The 20,908-nt window shown below is 39.7% G+C and overlaps 1 protein-coding gene across 9 annotated transcripts in view; it reads right to left on the bottom strand.

The window, feature by feature from the left end:
- The window catches only part of CTNND2 (catenin delta 2), a 646,797-nt gene that overhangs the window by 421,327 nt on the left and 204,562 nt on the right, over positions 1-20,908 (bottom strand). Inside the window, exon 1 of one of the 9 annotated variants that reach the window (XM_040548198.1) lies at positions 3,118-3,345. The exons of 7 other annotated variants lie outside the window; for them this stretch is intronic. The gene's annotated coding sequence lies outside the window, so the exon portion shown is untranslated. Of the gene's footprint in view, positions 1-239; positions 262-3,117; positions 3,346-20,908 lie in introns of those variants that run through there. One more of the 9 variants, XM_040548192.1, reaches the window with a different exon arrangement.

The following is a 20,908-nucleotide window of genomic DNA, read 5'->3' as shown; positions in this document are numbered from 1 at the left end:
CAGGATATTTCAATCCACCGAGAAAAAAACTTTTAGCATTGGTCAAAGCACAGGTTTTACACAACATTAATAATTTTCAGGCACTATAATAACTATACTTTATGTTTTTTTCCTATCCACTCCCAAGTTTTGATCTGTCCCGCTCCACTCCTGCTGTACAACCAAGGCCCTGAGCTGAGCAGCACGGTCACGCACCATAACTAGAGGGTGAGGCGCAGGGCGTGCAGGGAGAGCCTTACCCTGACTGGCAGCCAGCTGCGTTTCCCAGGGCTTTTTCTTCCAGATCCTGAAAAAACGTAGTTCGGTAGCATTTGAGATGGACTGAGACAGATTCACAGCTCTGCAGCCACACAGGGCACACGTTCAAGGCTGGGAAAATGAGATGCCCGCCCTAAGTATCAGGCAAGCTTTTTCAAAGGCAAATTAATGGAGTGGCCACATTGAGAGCTTCACGCCAGAGGTCGAGACCTCTGGAGGAGGCTATTCGTAACAGCGTGAACTGCTGCTAGCACTCTTCTGAAAGGACCTCTTTGGATCTCAAATAGAAATATTTGAAGTTTCTCATTAAAATGTTCCCAATTATTTCCTACAGCACTGATCTCTAATTAAAAAAAAAAAAAGTTTTTAAAAAAAAATCAAGAAAACACCAATAAAAGAATCACCAATTTTATATACCAGATTTAAATGTAGGGCTAGCAGTGACCATCAGATGCACTATTTACTCCCCCATCCGAACATCCAACCTGATAGCAGCATGTTACATCTTGTGTTAGATCAAGGCTTGCCGTTCTCTGTTACTTCTGCCTAAGAGAGGGAAGTCCCTAATATATTTAAGATACTGACATGCGTTCAGCTTATACACATATTTACATACATGCATGCACACACACAAACGTAGCAAGTGTATCATGGACCCACTGTATGAAAAGCTACGTAAAATAGGGAAAAAGTCTCTACTGTAAAAAAGTATCACACTACAAAAAAAGTGTGTCAAGACCTTCTAATTTAGTAGGTTATTAGGATGATTTTTTCCTACAAGCACACAGCAGTTTTGTCACATCTCCGTCAGTTATCTTTGGGTCCAGCAAATAAAAGCCTAAAGCAGCAACTAGAAGACTGAACATGACTTTTTCTTTGTTTTCATTTTTTCCATAAAAAGAAGAAGGGAAAAAAAATGATACCTTCTGCTTATGACTATTTTAATGAAGGAATGCCTATGCTACTGATACGTTATTAGTTTCTACATAAGCAACTTCCACCTGTATAATAAAAATCACTGAAGTAATTCCAACTTTGCCTTGAACTTCCAAAAAAAATCAAGATATACATATGGTTGAATTAGTACAGTTACTCAGAAATTGGTGGAGTAATACTAAAGATAAATTTGGCCCATTATCTACCTGCAAAGCACAAATGAATAATGCAAATGTGCATGCAAAGGACCATGAAGTCTCTCAGCTTAGCAATGCATTTAAAATGTATCACTAACTTTCAGCTTCTTGAAATATTTATCAGCTGCACTGGGTTCCACAGAGCGCACTCAATTAGGGACTTCACCGAATTTGGATTTCTACACCTGACTCAGGCGATTTTAGAAAAGGAGTCTGAAACCAAGCCCTAAGGCAATGTCAGGTCCATCACTGCTAGCAGCACGCACTGCAAAGTTCCTCACTAACCAGTCCTGGTTCGCCTCAGTGCCCACCCCACATCCCACCAGACCAGGGTCTCCACACTTTGCGTTTCGGAGCAAGGGAGAGGAGAACAGGATGCTTCTCATGTTTAGCTTCAGAAGCCACTAACAAAAAGCTGCGTGCAACCAGAACTAGGAACAAGCTTGGAACAACTGGGCAAAGCATTTAAGCTACTGAATGACTGTCAAATGCTGATTTAGTTTCACCAAACTTTTTTGAGATAAAATTACTTCCTCATCTTGCGGTGATTAAAATAGTTTCATTGGTTTATTAGGGGTCATTCAAAGCAACATTCAAAGCAACAGTTTTCATGCTGAACACTCCAGAATATGCAAAAAAAAAAAAAAAAGGGGGGGGGGGGAAGGGCAGGGTGGGGAGAGAGAGAGCAGAAACCAGTCCTTACGTTAAGACTGAGCAATAAGGCTGGTTTAATCTAGAAAGCTTTTTGTTTCTAACAACATCTAACCCCTATGGGGCAATATCAAGAGAATTCCCTGAAAGATGTATGTTTGATTCATTATGAGCTTTTGGAGGGGACATGCTTATTCATTTAAGCCAAAAAACACTCTCCCCTAATAAACAGTATTAATCCACAACAACGTACTTCTGCAGTATCTTGAGTCAATACCTAGAACCAATCTATCGCTCTGTACACTTTTTCTGTAGCAAGTATTAGACATGGGGGGATTTGTTTTTCTCTCAAGCTTTTCAGATATTTCTCTTGAATTCGGCCAAAAGATGAGGCCAGTAAATAACCTGTTACTTTACACGCAGATCTGTACACAGACCCGTGTCAGAACACAGTCCGTGCTCAGACTGTTCACACAACTCACTTGCGCATGAAACTAATTTAGTTAGCTCCTTGAGCTGTCAGTCCCATTTCCCTGGGACTTCAGCAGCACCAGATGAGTTGAGCAGGTCGTAACCACGCATCGTTTTCGCCAATCTTCTGTAACGAGTTTCAAGTTAGCTGACCCATCTACACTTAAGTCTACCTGGAAAGCTTACTGAGGACTTTGAGGTTACACAGAATTACGAGGGACGCAAATCCCACTCTCACTTACTCAATACTATACTCTGACAAGAAAGAAGAAGAAGATACTAATCTTCCGGATACAACACTGTTTATTGAGCAGCTTTTCTAGGGTAAAAGCGCACAGCAACAGGTCCGCGCGCCCAAAACGCGCTACTTAGAAGAGACATTTCGGGGCAAGAGAGATCAGCCCGTTAGATGCCTTATCTCGGCGGAACGCCTCCTTCGCTCCACTCTTCACCCGAAGCAGGCTGCAACAAGCCAGAGTCCCCGGCCAGGACAGGCAGGAGGAGCGAGGCACGGCCGCTACCCAGCCGGCTCCAAAATGGACGCCCCGCGCCCCTCCGCCCCGCAACCGCCGCTCCCGGCCGGAAGCCGCCCCCGGCCCCTTACCTGCACCGCCCGCCCGCCCGCCCGCAGCGGCTTCAACCCCTTAGGGCACGGCACCGCCTGCCCGCCGCCACCCGCTCGGAACCGCGGCGAGGGCACGGCGGGGAGCGCTGCCGGACATCCCCGGGGCAGGAGCAGGAGCAGGAGCAGGAGCAGGAGCAGCGAGCCGCCCGCCCGCCCAGCCGGCTGGGCCGAGCGCAGCCAGGCACAAAGGTCGCCATGGCAACAGCGCGCGTGCCCCCGCCGCGCCGTGCAGGCAACGTTTCATCACCCCGCTTCGCCCCGCCCACCGGCCCGCTTCGCCCTGCCCACCGCCGCGCCGAGCCCCGCCCACCGCCCGTTCCCGCCAGGCGCCCCTCTGCGGCCAGCTCCGCGCCCTGTAATGGCGCCGTGCCCTTTTCGCCCGGCCGCTGTAGGACCTCGAGACGTCACAGCCTGGAGCTGAGTTCACCACAAGTGGAGTGGCTTGGCTTGGTGGTCCCCATAGTGTGAAACACCGTGTTCTGGGCACTTGCTGCTGCTTTTAAACTTGGCGGAGTTAGCCACAAGCAGCTATGAATCTTTTCTATTAAGTCATAGAGCTGTATTGTAGATTCATAAAGTACACACGAATCATAAATCATACAATCATATCGTAGATTCATAAAATACAACTGAATCATATCACCTAGACTGTCCCTCAACTAACAGCCCACTTAGCCAGCAGCACTCGCCATCACCCCCCATCGCTCATGCCCACACCTTCATGAGCACGCGCAGCACCAACAGGCGAGGCTACAAGGGGAGGGCCACCTGCCTCTCCCCTCTATCCTGCCCTCGGCCCTGAGCCCAGAAACAGCTGCCCCTGTGGGACCCTTCACGCCCACCCCCGCAGGCATGCAGTGCCTCGCCTGGCAGCAGGAGAGGCTTCGGCAGGAGGAGATGCCAAAGATGGCAACAAAGCAGAAGCAAAATGGTTGACGGATTCCCACAAACTCCTGCCAGATCGCTGGGGATGCGGTCGCGCTTGGGAAAGCTTATTATGGGTCTTTGGAGAGAGAGGTGCAAACGGGTAAGCGACTCAATTATGCCGCTCAAGTCGAAAAGGCTTAACTTGCTCCCGAGGATTTCGTGCTCAAGTGCCTTCTTCGCACTGCACATCGCAGTTGGCCAACATCTACGCAATCTAAACATTGGAGGATAACAGCTATTTGATTATTTTGTATACAAGGTTCTTTCATGAAAAACAGCCTTCTCTTTCTTTCACAGAAATATGAGCTTCATATTCAAATATTTCATCTGAATAAAACTGCATCAGCTTAGACTCCAAAATGAGCACTTCCCTTAATGATGCTTTTAATGAAAGTAAATGTACTCATTTTACTTAAAAAAAAAAAAATCACAGTACATACTCTTCATTATTTGCTGGCGATGTTTAGCTAAAAGGCTGATGGATTAGACTACTTGCATTTTAGCCTTAAAAAGGAAAAAAAAATATTCAATCTAGATTTTCAAGAAATAGCTCCTTTCTACTTACAAAGTAGAAAAGTAGTCCCCTTTTCTGAAACATGATGGTCAAGTACCTACCATCCTCTATCAATCAACAACTTGTACCATTAGCGACTGGGAGTCATAAAATTTCAGTGCGCATTTCAGTAGTCTTCTCTCTAAATGTCACAGTGGAGCTGAGGTCAGTTCTGCCTCATTTTATAGCACACCGGATATGCATTTGAGAAGGAAGAGCAACATTTCAGGGTCTGAAGAAAATAAACAACCAGTGCTGACTCAGTTTCTACCAGCCTTCCCTGGGATAAATCCACTCTCCCTGGGGCAGAGGTGAGCACAGGGGCTCCCAGGGCTCCCCAAAAAGGGATCAGAGGGAAGAAAGGAAAGTGACTAAACAGGCTCAGATGGGCACCTGGGCTTAGCATTAAGAACTTCTTTTAAACACCTGGGGAGGCCAATGCACTAACGAAACAGGATGCCACCAGCTGTTTCTCCCAAAAACTTTTGGAAGAAGAAATCACAACAATTAACTGTATTTCTAAAATTTCAAGGATGTAAAATGTTGCTGGGGGCAATGGATGGAAAATACCTTGGAAAGCCCTTTATTTTAGCTCCCAAATTGCAAACATACTGGCTTCCTTGTAATTCTGCCAAGCTGTAAGTGTCACTTAAGGAGAACAATGGAACAATTTATTGTTGTTCTCTGTTGCTGCCTAGGATGTAGAAAGAAGATTGTTTATGATAAATTAAAGGTCACAAATGAATGGCAATTTAATAGAAGAAAATCTACTCCACATGAAATAATATCTCCAAGGGGTAATTAATTATGCAGCAGTCTGAGCACGTTCTGTTTCATTGAAACATTGTGAATGGCCATCCTGTTTCATTTCAATGTGCTAATACGCATCACCATCTCAGAAAAGCTCTGCTGGAAAAAGAATGCAACGGGTACTGGAAAGTCATCGCATCTGTTGCAGCAGTACACAGAGCTTGCAATCTAGCAGTATATTTATTAGAGAAATTTATTATGACTATCAAATACAAAGGGATCTCACTCTTGTTGCAGAGGTCAATGATTTTTAGTTAAAATGGATTGGCGCTGAATCATGAGAGGGTTTTTAAATATCTGAAATTTGCACAGATTGCAATCTTGATGTAACTGGATCCTATCTCATATAAAACTGATGAAAGTGGAAGAAAGCTATTTTTATTCTAAACCTATATAAGCCCTTCATGTTGTTAGAATGCATACTTTTTTTCTGAATCACAAGAATTCCTTTAATTTGGTCAGATCCTTAAGTGGTTTGTTGATGTTTGACTTCAAGATGTGTGACTGAAGATGTGCAAACTTTGAGAGTTTGAACAAGGAGAAATAGCAGGGAATTCTATAATATATTTTAGGCTTTCTACTAATACTCACTGCCCTTAAGTTGGTATACTAAGAATGGAGCTTAGATGTATGTGCAGGATTTTTCTGTTGCTTATGCAGCATATGAATGATTCTCTCTAAATCATTGCACTGACATTCACTTCATTTTAAATCGACATAAATGCACGTGCCCATTTTCTTCACACTGATTCTTTAGGAATCATTTCCAACATCTCCAAACATCTAGAGCGTAGCAGCTAGATGCATTCTTTATAATTTGAATGGAAAACAACAATATTCAAATCTATGTTTTTTCAGAAGAGATAAATCTGTAAACATTTCAAGGGAGCAGTACTAAGGCCAGAGTTAAAGGTTAGCTTGTGTGCTCCTTTATGTGTCTAGTAAGCCAAGAGGATGCATACATGCAAAAAATTGCTGTGCAAAGCAGAAATAAGATTACTACACTTAAAACCACATAAATATTTACTGAACTAATTTCATACAGATTTCTTTTTTTTTTTTTTTTTTTCTTCCTCTCTACTAAATCATTTCTAGGGCACATTTAGCTGTTCTTCTGCTTGACAGTCTATGCATATATAGGCTGAGATTACTCCAGAATCATTCCTTTTTCTCTACTACCATTTTCTGTTTTGTGACATTAAAGCTACCATGAAACAACTCTGCAATTACTGCAAAACTTCAGATGCTTTCCAAAGACTCAGACCTACGTCCCATTTTCTTCTGGTGCTTTATTCACATTTATGTTTTACTTTGAGGTTAACGAAAACAAACAAGGTTTTTGTGTTGTGCTGTGCATGGTGACTCTGTGGACCCCTACAATATCTCTTGCATTGCATACTCAGCTCAGTCAAACAGTATACATAGGGAATTTTGTTCTTCCATTAAAAAAGAAGAAAGCCTTTTTCATGGTCTGAATAGAAAGTAATATATAACATTTATTTCCACCAACTTCCACTCTTTATGTGCTCCAAAATTAATGAATAGCAGAATTCTTTTAAAAAGATACTATAGGGCAAACAGTCTTTAAAACTTACCCTGTTACACTGTCTGTGGGAACAATCACTTCACTGATTTTAAGAAAGAAGAGAAAATGACTAAGCACTAGAACATATTCTGCTAAACTTTGTTAAAAGAGCTACCTAGAAATTCTCTACCATTTTATAACAGCTTTAAGTATTCCTGAAAGTTCTTCCACAGCCAACAATAACTTTGCAGAATAGGAGCCACTTTGAAGTATGCCAGCAGAAAATAAGACAATTTGAAAAGGGTTGGGCACATCCATGACTTCCTGGTACCCAGAAGTAAAACCCAGTCTGATTCCAGTGGTAACAAATGGGTGGCAATCAGAGTTACTATGGAGAGCTAGCACTTATGGAAGTGCTGTTCTCAAACCCCAACTAACTGGGATAGTGGTGATTTCTGCAAGTTACAAAAAGGTTTCCTGGATATACTGTTTGGAAAATTTTTGAAAAACAAGATTTACAATTAAAAAGTTCATATGGTGTTTCTGGATTTCTCATAGGTATACAGTTTAATTGTATTTCATGCTTACAGTTTTAAAGGTAAGGATATCCTTTATGGCAATCAAATCTGTGCAATCTGCTGAGGCAACAGTAGAACATACAATATTTATTATAACGAGAAATTATATATCATTGGAGAAATCACACACACACACATTCTATTTCTACAATTCTCGGAATTGTGTTGTGTTACTATAAGCACAAATAGGACCAGTTTGTAGTTCGCAATTTGTTAACAATATCTCCTCTTGCAGTTAAAACAGAAGAAAAATGGCACACCAGCAGGCATGACTGCTGGTTAAGTCTCCAAGAATGATTCAGTTGCCTGTTCACTGCATCAAAAAAATCCACCCAGCAATGCTGAACACAATGCGCTGGCATAAGAAAACTACCTGTTCACTTCAGTTTCACATCAAAAAGTTGCTAGTAAACGTTTTCTTATCAACCAAAATCTAATTATCCATGCTGATTCAGAGTTCAAGGTCTCATTTCATATCTTTCTGACACATACTTCTAGCTCAAAATACTAGAATGGAAAAAGAAACAGCACATCACAAACAATGAAAGGCTTTCTTTTCCCCTGACTAGCAGTATTATGCTGAACAATTGACAAAGAAGGGGTGCAGGAGTACCCACACAATGAATGATCTTACACACTAGCAGAGGATGCCCCTGTTGTCAGAAGTGCTGTTCCAGGAGACCAGTATTTTGCACAATCACAAGAAATGAAAGGAAGGCAGGTGCTTCTTTCGCAAGTGCATTCATAGCACGTCTCACCTCAACAACTGATTTGTCACAGTGGCAATATGGAATCATGGAAAACCAAATTAATGAGAGGATATGCTTCACTGTTAAAATCTTAGAGGACTGAGTGATGTGTGCTATTTAGCCATTAAATATAGGATATATTTTTTTTTTCAGTTAAAAGTTATTCTTCAAATAAAGGAAACTTCAAAGTTACTTTACGTAATAGTAAAGTAAGTTCCGTGAGAAAAAAAAAAAAAGGAATATTGAAAAAAAAAATCAATATTAGAACTAACAAATGGAATGTGAAAATGTATTATTACAGTGGCGTACTGCACAGCTAGTGTAGTGATCAGTGACAGAAATAATTTATCACCACAACACAAAACAATGTCTGTAACATAATTCCACTTAACTACTCCTTGTTTGATGTATACAAATGGCAGGTATAGTTCAACACCTGTGATGCTGAAGCTTTGTAATAGTCAAACGTTGTGATGGGCTTTCTATCAAACTAAAATGAGTTCAAGAGCCAAGGGGGCACTTTGAGTCTGCAGAACAAGCACACTGTAGCTTCACATGTCATAACAGTCTTGCACAGAGTCACTTCTTCAGTCTCGGAGTCACTCCAAACAAGCAGAAAGCTTTTAAAGTCTGACTTTGTGTCACAAGGCAAAGAAGAAATATATCCTTTTATCTGGGAATTCATCTCTGACCAGGAATAAAGTCTTGCTGCTCACAACTGGTTATCTTCCTTTTCTTTCTGAATATAAAACTATTCTACTTGCCTGGTGGCGTGAGCCTGCTATTTGCCTCCAAAAAGATCTTGAAAATGAAGGTATGCCTTTTGCCAAAGAACATGGTGCAATGTAAGAGATGAGAACAAAGGTGAAATTTTGTATGGAGAACGAAGATTTTGATTTTCAAGTAAACCTCAGTATATACAGGTCAGGAGCTAGTAATCAAAAACATAACGGAAATCCATGATGGGGTTGGACAGTACTGACAAACATGCTTTTAATTAGAAAATACTTTCTGTGTCAATTTTTGAATTAAGAAAATCAATCAGAAGTGAAGATGTAGACATAGCAGCGCACAGAAGCAGCAGAAGTAAGTACAGCAGTGAGAAGCTGAGAAATCAATTTGACCTTTAGTCAGAAACTTTACCAGCTCTGCAGAAATAATACATTAAGCAAATAGCCCTAACACAGGCCGAATTACTAAGCAAGCATGGGAATTCAAAATCATCCTAAACTCTGGCCTACCTGTATCAGTAAATCCTGCTGCTCTGGAAAACAGAGCCTTCCAGGATGCAGCTGCAGCTTGCTGGGAAGGCAAGAATAAGGAGGAACTCTTCAGGAAAGCCAAATTCTGTGTTCAGTTCAATTACCAAGCAGATGTAACTAAAATTTTAGAGGGAAAATCGAAGTGTTTTTAAGGTCAAAGATGAAGGGAAAAGTAGAGGGAGGGTGTGAGGGAGAAAAAAGCCATTTCAGGCTTCTCTTTTGATAGTTTCAATACTCCGGTTTTTGAAAATGTCCATATACTGCTGCTTTTTTTTTTTTTTTTTCTTATGTATATTTAAAACGTACATTATGAAATCATTGGGCACAGACATAATGTTATCAACTTCTCTTTTTTCATGCAAAATTTCTTTGACAGCTTGGCACATAGTTAATCACTTTTTAAAACTGAATGCACCCCAACACAGAGGACCTAATTTTCCAATCTGTCAGCCAGAATTTGTCATTAACAAACTTTGCAAAACAGATTAAATACTTCAGTTTTTTTTTCCTCGTGCTTATGGCTTGGCAATGGGCTGAAGAAAATGTGTATTTCCAGCAGGATTAATGAGTAATTATTAGTCGAGATTAACCTGTTATACAAATTTAATGGATTTCTATATCGGTTGTGCAAGTTCTCAGAATAAATTGATGAATGATTGCTACAAATGAAAACAAGTTAACCTGATCAGAAGGAGTCGTGGAGGCTAAGGAAGAAAAGGAGAATAGGTAAAAAGCAGGGAGTGAATCCAAGGTTCAGAAAGCTATTCGTGCCATTGATACCAACAGAAAAGAGAGAAAAGCACTCATTAATGACTGCACCCACCGTTCCCTTGGGGGCGACAGACACATTAACCTTTGTGAGCAATCCTGTCAGGTACAAAATAAATCGATTTCAGAGAATTCTTTGGGAAAACCACGACTGCTTGGCTACTGGGATTTTAGTTCAGGCTTTTGATCAGACAGAGGTAGAGGTGTTATTTCCTCCAAAAAACACAACGTGCACCTGGTTTACAAGTTTTATTAAGGATATAATGTCTTAGTGGAACAGGAAGATATGGAACTATACTCACGTAGCTTAAGAGCGGATATTCAAGGCCTCAAATATTACTATTTAAAAAGTATTTGCAGAAAAAAATAAACAAACAAAAACAAAAACCAACACCATTATGTATGCTCAAGAGAAAGCAAGCTATTTGGCCAGTGACTAAGACTAATTAAGTGACTTAAACTTTTGCAAACATCCTCCAGTCAATCATGCATTCACTCTAATAACTTATTTACAGGTGCTATATTTAGATAACATCCTTCCTACCCCACCAACTTCACTCTGCAGGTTCATCGTTCTCCTCTCTCCTCAATATCTCTCGTTACCTTTTCCTTCCCTTTCACCTGTCCCATCTCTCTCTTTAGGCCAGGCCCAGTTCCCCCAAGAAACAAAACAAAAATACCAGCAACCATCTGCAAGCACACTTTCCTTCTGCTTCTGTGCTATCTCTCTTTCTGCCCCTCAAATGATCTTAAAAATATTTTGGAGAGAAAAAACACCTACAGCCATTTCTGTTCATGCTGTTGGAGCCTATGTTGCGAGTAGCTCACAGCATAGTAAGCATGAATAGCAGAAAGAGCTATACATCACTTTCAGTCTAAATTGCTTCCTGTCTTCCTCTTTACACTTCCAAATGTAGCACAGAGCAATCAGCACCCCAAAATCCCTAGACCCACCCCTACACCCAACCATCCCAATGCAGGGTGACCCACTGCTGCCCGCTCCAACACCGTAAGGCCTCAGCGCCCACAGGCCCAGCACCTCCATTTTGACTCAGCCTGGGCCTGCAACGCTGTTGTCAGCCCTCTCCCGGGGAGCAGCAGCCTGGGGGCAGACGAAGGTGCCCACGACATGGGCAGGGCAACAGCCCCACTGCACCTCTTCTGTGTCTGAAAGGAATAGGCAATTTTTCTGCGCACAGGGTACTCCTCCACTCTACTTCCTTCTCTCACTCCACAAATTTCAAGAGATTTTGGTCATGTCACCTCTTCCCATGCAGGGATATAAATTTGTTGCCTCCTTTCTGTTTTTGGCAACACATCTTGCAAGAGCTTCTGGATGTGACCTGACCCATGCTGAGCTGTCTGTCAGCCTTTACACTTTGCCTGGGAGTGTTAAAGTCAAAATCTGCATCCAGGCTTTTAGAGAAGCTGCACTCGTGGTGAAATGTTTGTAGCTGTTACTGATTCAAGCTGATGATACGCTGTATGGAAACCACTAGTGAAAACGACCTACGATAACTAAAGGGACTTGTCTAAGGACTTACTTTGATATTTGGCACCACATTATCTTTATAAACTGGAAGATGCAAAGTTGCATCATGTTGATCCACCTAAGAGCTCGAACTGACCTATGTTAAAAATATCTGCTGGGAGTGGGCGAGGAAAGGCAGCAACACATTTCCCAGAATGTCTTACTAGAGAAAAGAAAGCGAAGCCTCCTAACAAGTACTTTTGCTGGCTGTATAAATTTCCAAAAAAGAATGGCTATAATCTTCCTTAACTCATGCCTCTTGAAACATCTTTAAAATAGCTGACTTTTGGATTAATCCATCTTAGGACTTACAGTATATTTATTGTACTACCTGTAGCTGTAGGTGATACAGCTTTCTAGCTGTAGTAATACAGCAAGACTTATAACCATTAAAAAGTTGTGTGGTTTTTATGAAAAGATTTTTTCTCATGCAGAATAAAACAAACTGCCTTCTCAGCTACTTTGAATCTTAAGCAGATGTAAATATGTGATAGTCATAATTGATAATCATATCTATGTTTCTGCTCCTTCATGTTAATGAAGACAATGAGAAAACAAGGAAAGGTTCAGTTAAAAGAAAAGTCTTTTGCCAGCTGTACAGCAGTAAATATTGGAATAAAGTCAGTCTGGAGATTAATTCACACTACTTCATAAGCCTAAAGCAAATTACTGAGCCTGTGGGAACATAATTGAAAGCAGTCAGTAAGGAGAGCGTAGAGCCTAGCAAAGCTCTTTCACCAGCTCCCATAACCTGTGGGATATTAGCTATTAGTGCTACTTCAGGAAATCACAACCAAAAGCTCAGGGAGGAGGGCTTGTTGCCTTGCCTCATGAGCAGTCTTTCACTGAACAAGACTAAGACTTACAAATGATGTCTTAGATGTCAGAATTATTCCTTAAACTCTTCACCAATTCACAAGCAACTCCCTTTTGGGGGAGTCCATCATTGGCTTTGAAACATCTTAGGGATCTGACACAAAGGACTGTGTAGTAACAGAAAAAAACATGAATGACTAAATCTAAGTCATTCAGAAAGGGTGAGGCATTTTCTGGCCTTTCTGTCCCATCATGGTAGTTGTTACTCTTAATGCATCAAAAAGCTGGGTAAAGCGGTAGGCAGCACTTAAAGCAGAACACAAGGCTAGCTGCAGAATGTGTTCGCTTGTTTTGCTTTTTCCAACTCTCTGCAACCTAACATTTAGAAGCTATTTTTGTTATTCTGCCTTTTCCAGTCTTTTTGACCTGCCTCTCACAGCTTTTACTTTTTCTATTTGAGTTCCTCTAATTATTTTCCTGCATCCTAAGTTAAGGGCAAGTATCTATTCCTTCTTTTAAATTTAAAATAGTATAAAGTTCACATGGAAGACTAGTTACAATGCAATAGTCTTCTTTTTTAATTAGGACAGCTGCTTCACAAATCTAATATATTATATTGCACTTAAAAATGCCAGGTAGTTTTTCAATTCAGGATTTTGCACAAAACAAAGAAACCCCTAACATATTACTGAGTACCTAATTAAGGAAAAAAATGTCTATGGCATAAAAGATTCAAAGAATCTTGTTTATAAGCTCAAATGTTTTGTCACCTGCTGCTACTTCACTGGAGGCAGAAACCCCATACACCTTCATAATTTCTTCTACAACAAAGACATTTGAATTACTTACGTCAAATATCCAGGAGAAAAACAAAAACAAAAACATAGAAAGTAGTGTGCCATATGTGAGGCACATCATATTTTTCTTAACACGAAGAGATTTTTAATTTGATAAACTTACTACAATTAAATTCACAAAGTAGATGCTAACCATATTGAGCAATTAGGTGTAAGTAAGGAGCTCTATTTAATACCTGACAGTATTATGGCCTTATGATATGCATGCAAAAGTAGATTTAAATAAAATATATAAGTATTTTTATCTGACTATAAATTAAAATATATTGTTGTTTTTTGTTTGTTTTTTTGTTTTTCAGGGAAAATACGCAACACTTTAGAAATGGGGGAAAAGTTCTTAAAGTCTAGACCACCCCTATATATTAAAAAATAAGTTTTTATTGAACCCCGAAACAGATTAGAGATGCACTACCGAGCTAATGAAAATACCAGAATATAACATTTTAAAATTATGTGAAGGTAAAAGTAATGAAAACAAGAATTGTGTATCAGCTTGGAGCATAATTCAAATGAATATAGGAGATATACAGAAGAAATTTTGAAGTACATGCCTAAACAATGACAATTCCTTTTGATTCTACCATTATTTTGTATATTTGTAATTAAATATGTGAAAAATACAGACACAGTATGTAGTACTTTATGGAAGGCCACTTCAATATTAGAGCAGTAAGGACTAAACTGTTTCTGTATAGAATTCAATTTTTATTCTGTTATCCAAAACAATTCTTTACTCTGGAAACACAAAATGCCCATGGTGCCAATACCTACTATAAGTACTAGGAGATGAACATACAAGGGCATTATTACAGTGCTTCAGGCAATTTTACTACTGTCAGTCATGTGTCCAAACAGTTCAACAGTTAGATACCATGGTTAGAAACACTTAGACATCCCCCTAAGTTACATTAAATCATTAAAACTTTCATTCTTTCAATGAGAAGGAATTTGGAATGAAACTATGTGAGATTTTAAAAAAAATAAAAATAAATAAAGGCAATGAAACGAAGTAGCAGGCTATGTTTTTAACCTCATTAAAATATATGAAAAAAATATGGCATGATACATTTATTATTTTCAAAATGGCTGGGACAAAGAATAGTACTATGAGGGTGTGACACAGAACCTGTCAGGCTGTTTGGAGAAAAAACATTTAATTTTGAAAAGAAAGTTACATGGCTTTAGCAGTGTAATAGTCTTACATAGTACAGGTTTTGCATCAGCATTCAACCAAAATGGCACTGCCATGCAATCCATTTGAAACTTATTTTATGGATTTTTTTTAATTTTATTTTTTAAATAGCAAACCAGAAACTCTGCTAGTTGGAGAAAGGATCAAAGCCTTCAGAGTATTACATTACCCAGTGGTACGTGTTTCAGACTTGGTCTAGGGTGGAAAAGGATGGCAAATTAAAACCCATATCCTTCTCTCTTCCAAAGAAATCTTTGTTACTTGAAATCCAGATATATGAAATAAATAGAAAGAATTTATCACAATAAAAACAATATTGAGGCCAACAATGTCACAAGATAAATGTACTCTGAAGGTAGTATTAACTGAAGAATGTGAAGCCCTTCTTTCTTCCCACCTTCTATCCTTCTCATGGCCTGACCTCAACAACTGAGTGCTCTCTCTCAAATACAAATACAAAAGTACAGCTTCTCTGTATTTACTGGATCGATGCTGCTAGAAGAAATGAAGTGCTTGGAAAAACTATTGTAGATGTGCCATGTCAAAAAAATTGCCATGCACAAAGTAAATTTAATATTTATACCTCAATCTTGCCCTCTTTTTGATTTTAAAACCTCTTCAGACCCTCTGGTTGGCAATCTACAGACACAGAACTGTTTGTCTGAGAAGGTCAGCTCTAGGTACTAGAGCCCTGGCAAATGACCATTCACCACTCTAAATGTTTTGCACATTGTTTTGCATCCAAGCTATGAATGGAAGTAAAGACTGAGGTCTTAGGAAAGGAAAGAAGTTTCTTCTTAGGAAGAAACTGCAAGGATGTTCTGTGCATTATCTTCACAAGCACATACTTCTAAATTCTCCTCATTCACATGGCGTAAAAACCTTTTTTTTTTTTTTTTTTTCCCCACAGGAATGGGTGAAGTGGTGATAATTACTATGCTGTATCAAGGCCCTGGAGCATGTCCAAAGAAGGGCAACAAGGCTGGTGAAGGGTCTAGAGAACAGGTCTTATGAGGAGCAGCTGAGGGAAATGGGGTTATTTAGCTTGAGAGAAAAGAAGGCTCAGGGGAGACGTTTTTGTACTTTACAATTACCTTAAAGGAGGTTGTAGCAAGATGGGGATTGGTCTGTTCTCCCAAGCACCAAGTGACAAGATGAGGGGAAATGGCCTCAAGTTGCACGAGGGAGGTTTATGTTGGATATTAGGAAAAAGGTCTTTACTGAAGGGGTTGCACAGCACTGGAATAGGCTGCCCAGGGAAGTGGTTGAGTCACCATCCCTGGAGGCCTTCAAGAAGTGTGTAGATGTAGAAATTAGTAGCATGGTATAGCAGTGGACTTCAGTGGTACTAGATTAAGGGTTGGACTATATGATCTTAGAGGTCTTTTCCAACCTGAATGGTTCTATGGTTAACAGCTCACTGCACACCAAAAACATTATTAGTAATCTAATCCTTCTGAAAGAAAAAAAAAAAAAAAAAAGGAGGGGGTGCACATAATTTCCTTGTTATGTACCTCGTGCATCATTCATTTTGCACTGTGCTACACATGAGTTAGCGATACTGACATTCACAATGGAATAACAGCTTCAGTCACACTTTTTATAAGGATAGCTAAAAAATTACTTTCAGGATATACTTGAACCTTCAGACAAAGCAGATTGTCTCACTTTTATAGTGGTTCCCGTGGTTCCCAACAGTGTTCTTCAGTTTTTTTTTCAGACTTTCAAAGTGTTTTCAATTATTTTCGTACTGTCATACTCTATTTTTTCACAACTCAACATTTAAAGATAAATTTAAAAATTAAAATAGAACGCACTCCCTGGTTACCTGGTGATTTTTAGTTTTCTTTTATTTCATACATTCTATTGCCCTAATAGTGTTGTTCTCCACCTTACCTGGGTCATTACAGGAAAACTTGCAACACAGGCGTACCAACTCTGTACTAATCTCTGGAGTCCTACTCTAATCTCAGCCTGACTGATATTTCTTTATGTCAAATCTATTTCATGTTACTTTGAATTCTGAAGGTGAATAATGTTGGGACAGACTCCTTTGGGCAGTTCAAAATGATAGGTTTGTTTGGTTATTATTTTCATAGTTGAAGGTGGAAAATTAACATAATATTGTTAATGATGCTGATGCTTCCGGTTGGCATTGCGTGCTTTATCACTGGGCATGCTGCGCCAATTTGGACAAAAAGAATGACAGCATGAAAGTAGTGATGTGTGTACTAATCACAGACCTAAAAGGCCATACTGTCTCAAAGGGTGATACTATCTCAGAGCATTGCATTGCACTGAGTAAGGGTAAGAAATCCAGAAAGAGACATTATAGTGCCAGGGCCTTTCCAGACATAACTCAGGATCCCTTTCTCCACGGTTTTGCTGTCACAGCAGGAGAACCACAATGCAGCTGGAGGAAAGGAAGAACATCCAGGACAATGCTATTGCCCCGTATCTTTTGTAGCCACACACATATGGGTTGAGAGCCTGGAGATGTCACTTGACTGCTGTGAGAAGACATACTGCAGAAATGTCAAAAGACCAACAGGCTAGAAAACAAAAAAATAAGCCAAATGCTATTTAGGCCAAATATTTCCTGAATCCAGTCCCCAGATTCTAGTCACCTGAATTCAGACAAAGGATTGCAATTACTTCCAATAATGTTTGATAAAAATACTATAAAACTGAAAATATTCAAAATCAATGAAATTGATGAATCAATGGATATTCAAAGTCACGGCTTCCACGCAATCAAGATTTGTTTGATTCTAAACCTGTGACTTTTCCTATGCAGCTCCTGTAATATTTACTCTTGGTGCCATCTATAGGTTGTCCTTACTGTAAAATGCTTGTCTACTGAGACAGCCAAAGATGTTATGATCACCCATATACTTTTTTCTACTACAAATGCTGTTGGGCTCACATTAAACAGAAATAAAATTTCAGTTGTTTTTTTAAATTGCATCTAAGTGATTTGTACCTTCAGAAAACATGTCAGATCCGATTCACTGTCCTGGTTTTGGCTGGGGTAGAGTTAATTTTCTTGATAGAGGCTCATATGATGCTGTGTTTGGATGAGAATGATGAAAATAGTGGTGATAGCACACTGATGTTTCAGTTGTTGCAGAGCAGAACTCACATGGAGCCAAGGCCTTTCCAGCTCCTGGTACTGCCCTGCCAGCGAGGAGGCTGGGGGTGCCCCAGGAGCTGGGAGGGGACACAGCCAGGACAGCTGGCCCAAACCATGTGCTGTCATGCTCAGCAATAACAGCTGGGGGAAAGGAGGAGGAAGAGGCGGACATTCAGAGTGATGGCGTTTGTCTTCCCAAGGAACCATTACACACGATGAACCCTGCTGTCCTGTAAGTAGCTGAACACCTGCCTGCTGATGGGAAGCAGCAAACAAATTTCTTGTTTTGCTTTGTTTGTACATGTGGCTTTTGCTTTGCCTTGTAAACTGTCTTTATCTCAGTCCATAAGCTCTTGCACTTTTCCGATTCTCTCCCCATCCAACCTGGGGAAAATGAGCGAGTGTCTGGGTGATGCTGACCTGCCTGCCAGGTTAAACCACAACATTCACCTAAACCCATGACTTCAATTCATCTTTACTTCTTCCCATTTTTATAATTCACTCAAATAGTCACTGAATATGTTAAAATTTAAATTGCAATCTGAGCAGAAAGACAAGACACAAGATCAAATCCAAAACTTCTGTGAAAGTTGAAAAACAATCTCTTCACTCAGCATACTGTAAAAATGCAGTATTTTGTGCAGACATTGCTAGGCTGATATGAAGAAATATGTGCTTTGAAGTTGTTCCTCGAAGAACAGAAAAAAAATAAAAATAAAAAACCGTTCATTAATATGCCATGGAGGAGCACAGCAAAAAAAAATAATCAACTTTAAAATATGTAATGTTATTATAAAGTATCATGTGTTACATAAGTCTTGGACACACGTATCCTTACCGTGATAACCTCACCATTTTATGATGGGGAAAAAAAGAAATTATTGTCTCTAAATTGGAGACGTGGATTTGATGGCTGGACCACTTGGCAGGTAAGGCATTGGTTAGAAGGTCGCACTCAGATTTTTGCAGTCAACGGCTCAATGTCTGGGTGGAGGTCAATAACGAGTGGTGTTCCTCATGGGTCAGTATTGGGACCGGCACTGTTTAACATCTTTGTCATTGACATGGACAGTGGGATGGTGAGGCACTGGAACAGGTTGCCCAGAGAGGCTGTGGATGCCCCATCCCTGGAGGTGTTCAAGGCCAGGCTGGATGGGGCTTTGGGCAACCTGGTCTGTTGGGAGGTGTCCCTGCCCATGGCAGGGGGTTGGAACTGGGTGATCGTTAAGGTCCTTTCCAACTCAAACCTTTCCATAATTCTATGATTCTATGAAATCTGTTCTTGAAGTTTAATTGCAAAACTGTACTTGCCATCACCTAAACAGGAAAAGAAAAAAAAAGATGCATATGCATGTGGTGTATGCCACATTTCAGTCTGTTTTATGGAATCTAAAAGCCTAAAAGGTAAAACTAATAACCAAATCCACAAAACTTCCTCATATTCAATTTAGGACCATGCGTGGTTTGGTGTCTCATCTGAACTTGAATGCTTTTTACAAACCACTAGCATTTCCAGAGCATTTTATTGAGTCGTATCCTTTAAGAATTACCCCACTTTAAATTATTTCTTGTAAGAAATATTAATAAGTGTTTTAGCTTTGGAATATAAATAGGGTCTACATGAGAAGGAAAAGCTCTTTAGTTGACAGACAGTTTATTTGGCCTAGCTGAAGGAAAAGCAAAACAAATTGAGAAATAAGATGTAAGCTTTTAACAATAAAGGAAATAAAATATAAGAGTCACTTCCCAGAATTGTAATGGATTACGCATCACTTCATATTTTTAGATTGACTGACTTTCTAAAATGACTCAACTGAGCAGCCACAGTTTTTGAGATGGATATTTATGCCTGAAATCTTATGCCCACAAAATGCATCCTGGGTTATCAGAATGGCTCCCTTTATCCTTCAAGTCTCTTGTATCAAAATCTGAATGGATGACAACTGAAGGCTCCGCATAAAGATAGTTGAAGATAGATAAATACAAGTGGGTAGAAGGACTAAGCAGATAGAAAAGCCTTTTCTCCTTCTCCTAACACAGAGGGGGTATCTCAGCCTAAGGATAACAGTATACTTGGTTATTGCATGAGTGCTAGAGGGGCACAATACCAACAGGCATTGATGGAAAGAGAAGCTTTCTCACTGAAATGTGTAATCCACTTCATTCAACCAGGAATCAGTGAAGATGTAATAGGACTAGAAACAGAAAGCAAATCAAAAAAAAAATGATTTGAATATTATCACAAAAAGGAAATATTAACTAATGTTCTTTAATATCATAGTCAATAATAAATATTTTTGATGTCTCATTATTAGAGTTGTATTGTATTTGCCAGAGATAGGTAAGGGTATCAGACATTTTGTTTTCTTACTTAGCAAAATGTGGTATAGTGTACAGAGTGAGTTGTGTGACAAGCTTCTATCAACATTTTCATGGCTTCATCAAGCACTGTTGAGTACCCTCCTCTGGCATCCTTCCTACCTACCATGTATTCCCTGTTTTATATGTACCCTGGAGCCCAGATTATTTAATTAGCCAATAAACAATAACAGCAAAAGGTTTACCTATTGCTCCTTTTGATTGTTCAACTGCATGTTATAAACCGATTATTTGTTGCCCAGTGCTGCAAACTGATTACCTGATTTAAAGCTCTTAATTAAATATCCATTCATTAAACACACCGTTAAATAGAACATGTGATATTTTGTAATTAAAACAAATTGTTGCACACAGTATCTTTTAATTCAATAGATTTATACAGCCTGTTAACAGTATGGAAAGCTTGAACAGAAAAGAAACTGTGACTGAAGAGAAAAAGGGATAAACCATATAATTTGAATGGGAAATAACTACATGGCAATCAATAGCAAGTTATTATTTATAAAAGCTATTATCATTTTATATCAATTTTAAACAAGGTTACAATTATCTCACTGATTAGCCCCAGTTTTCCATACCTGTACCTACACCAGGTGTTTGGCAAGAGGTGATTGCTGCTCCCTCCACAAAATATTTGACTGGGGATGGCATCCACTAGTATTAGAAGAAAGCAACCAGACTCTCCTACAC

This window comes from Cygnus olor, chromosome 2 (genome assembly GCF_009769625.2).
Source record: "Cygnus olor isolate bCygOlo1 chromosome 2, bCygOlo1.pri.v2, whole genome shotgun sequence".
Taxonomy (NCBI): domain Eukaryota; kingdom Metazoa; phylum Chordata; class Aves; order Anseriformes; family Anatidae; genus Cygnus; species Cygnus olor.
Note: the sequence above shows the minus strand (reverse complement) of the source record. Positions and strands in the feature narration are given on the sequence as shown.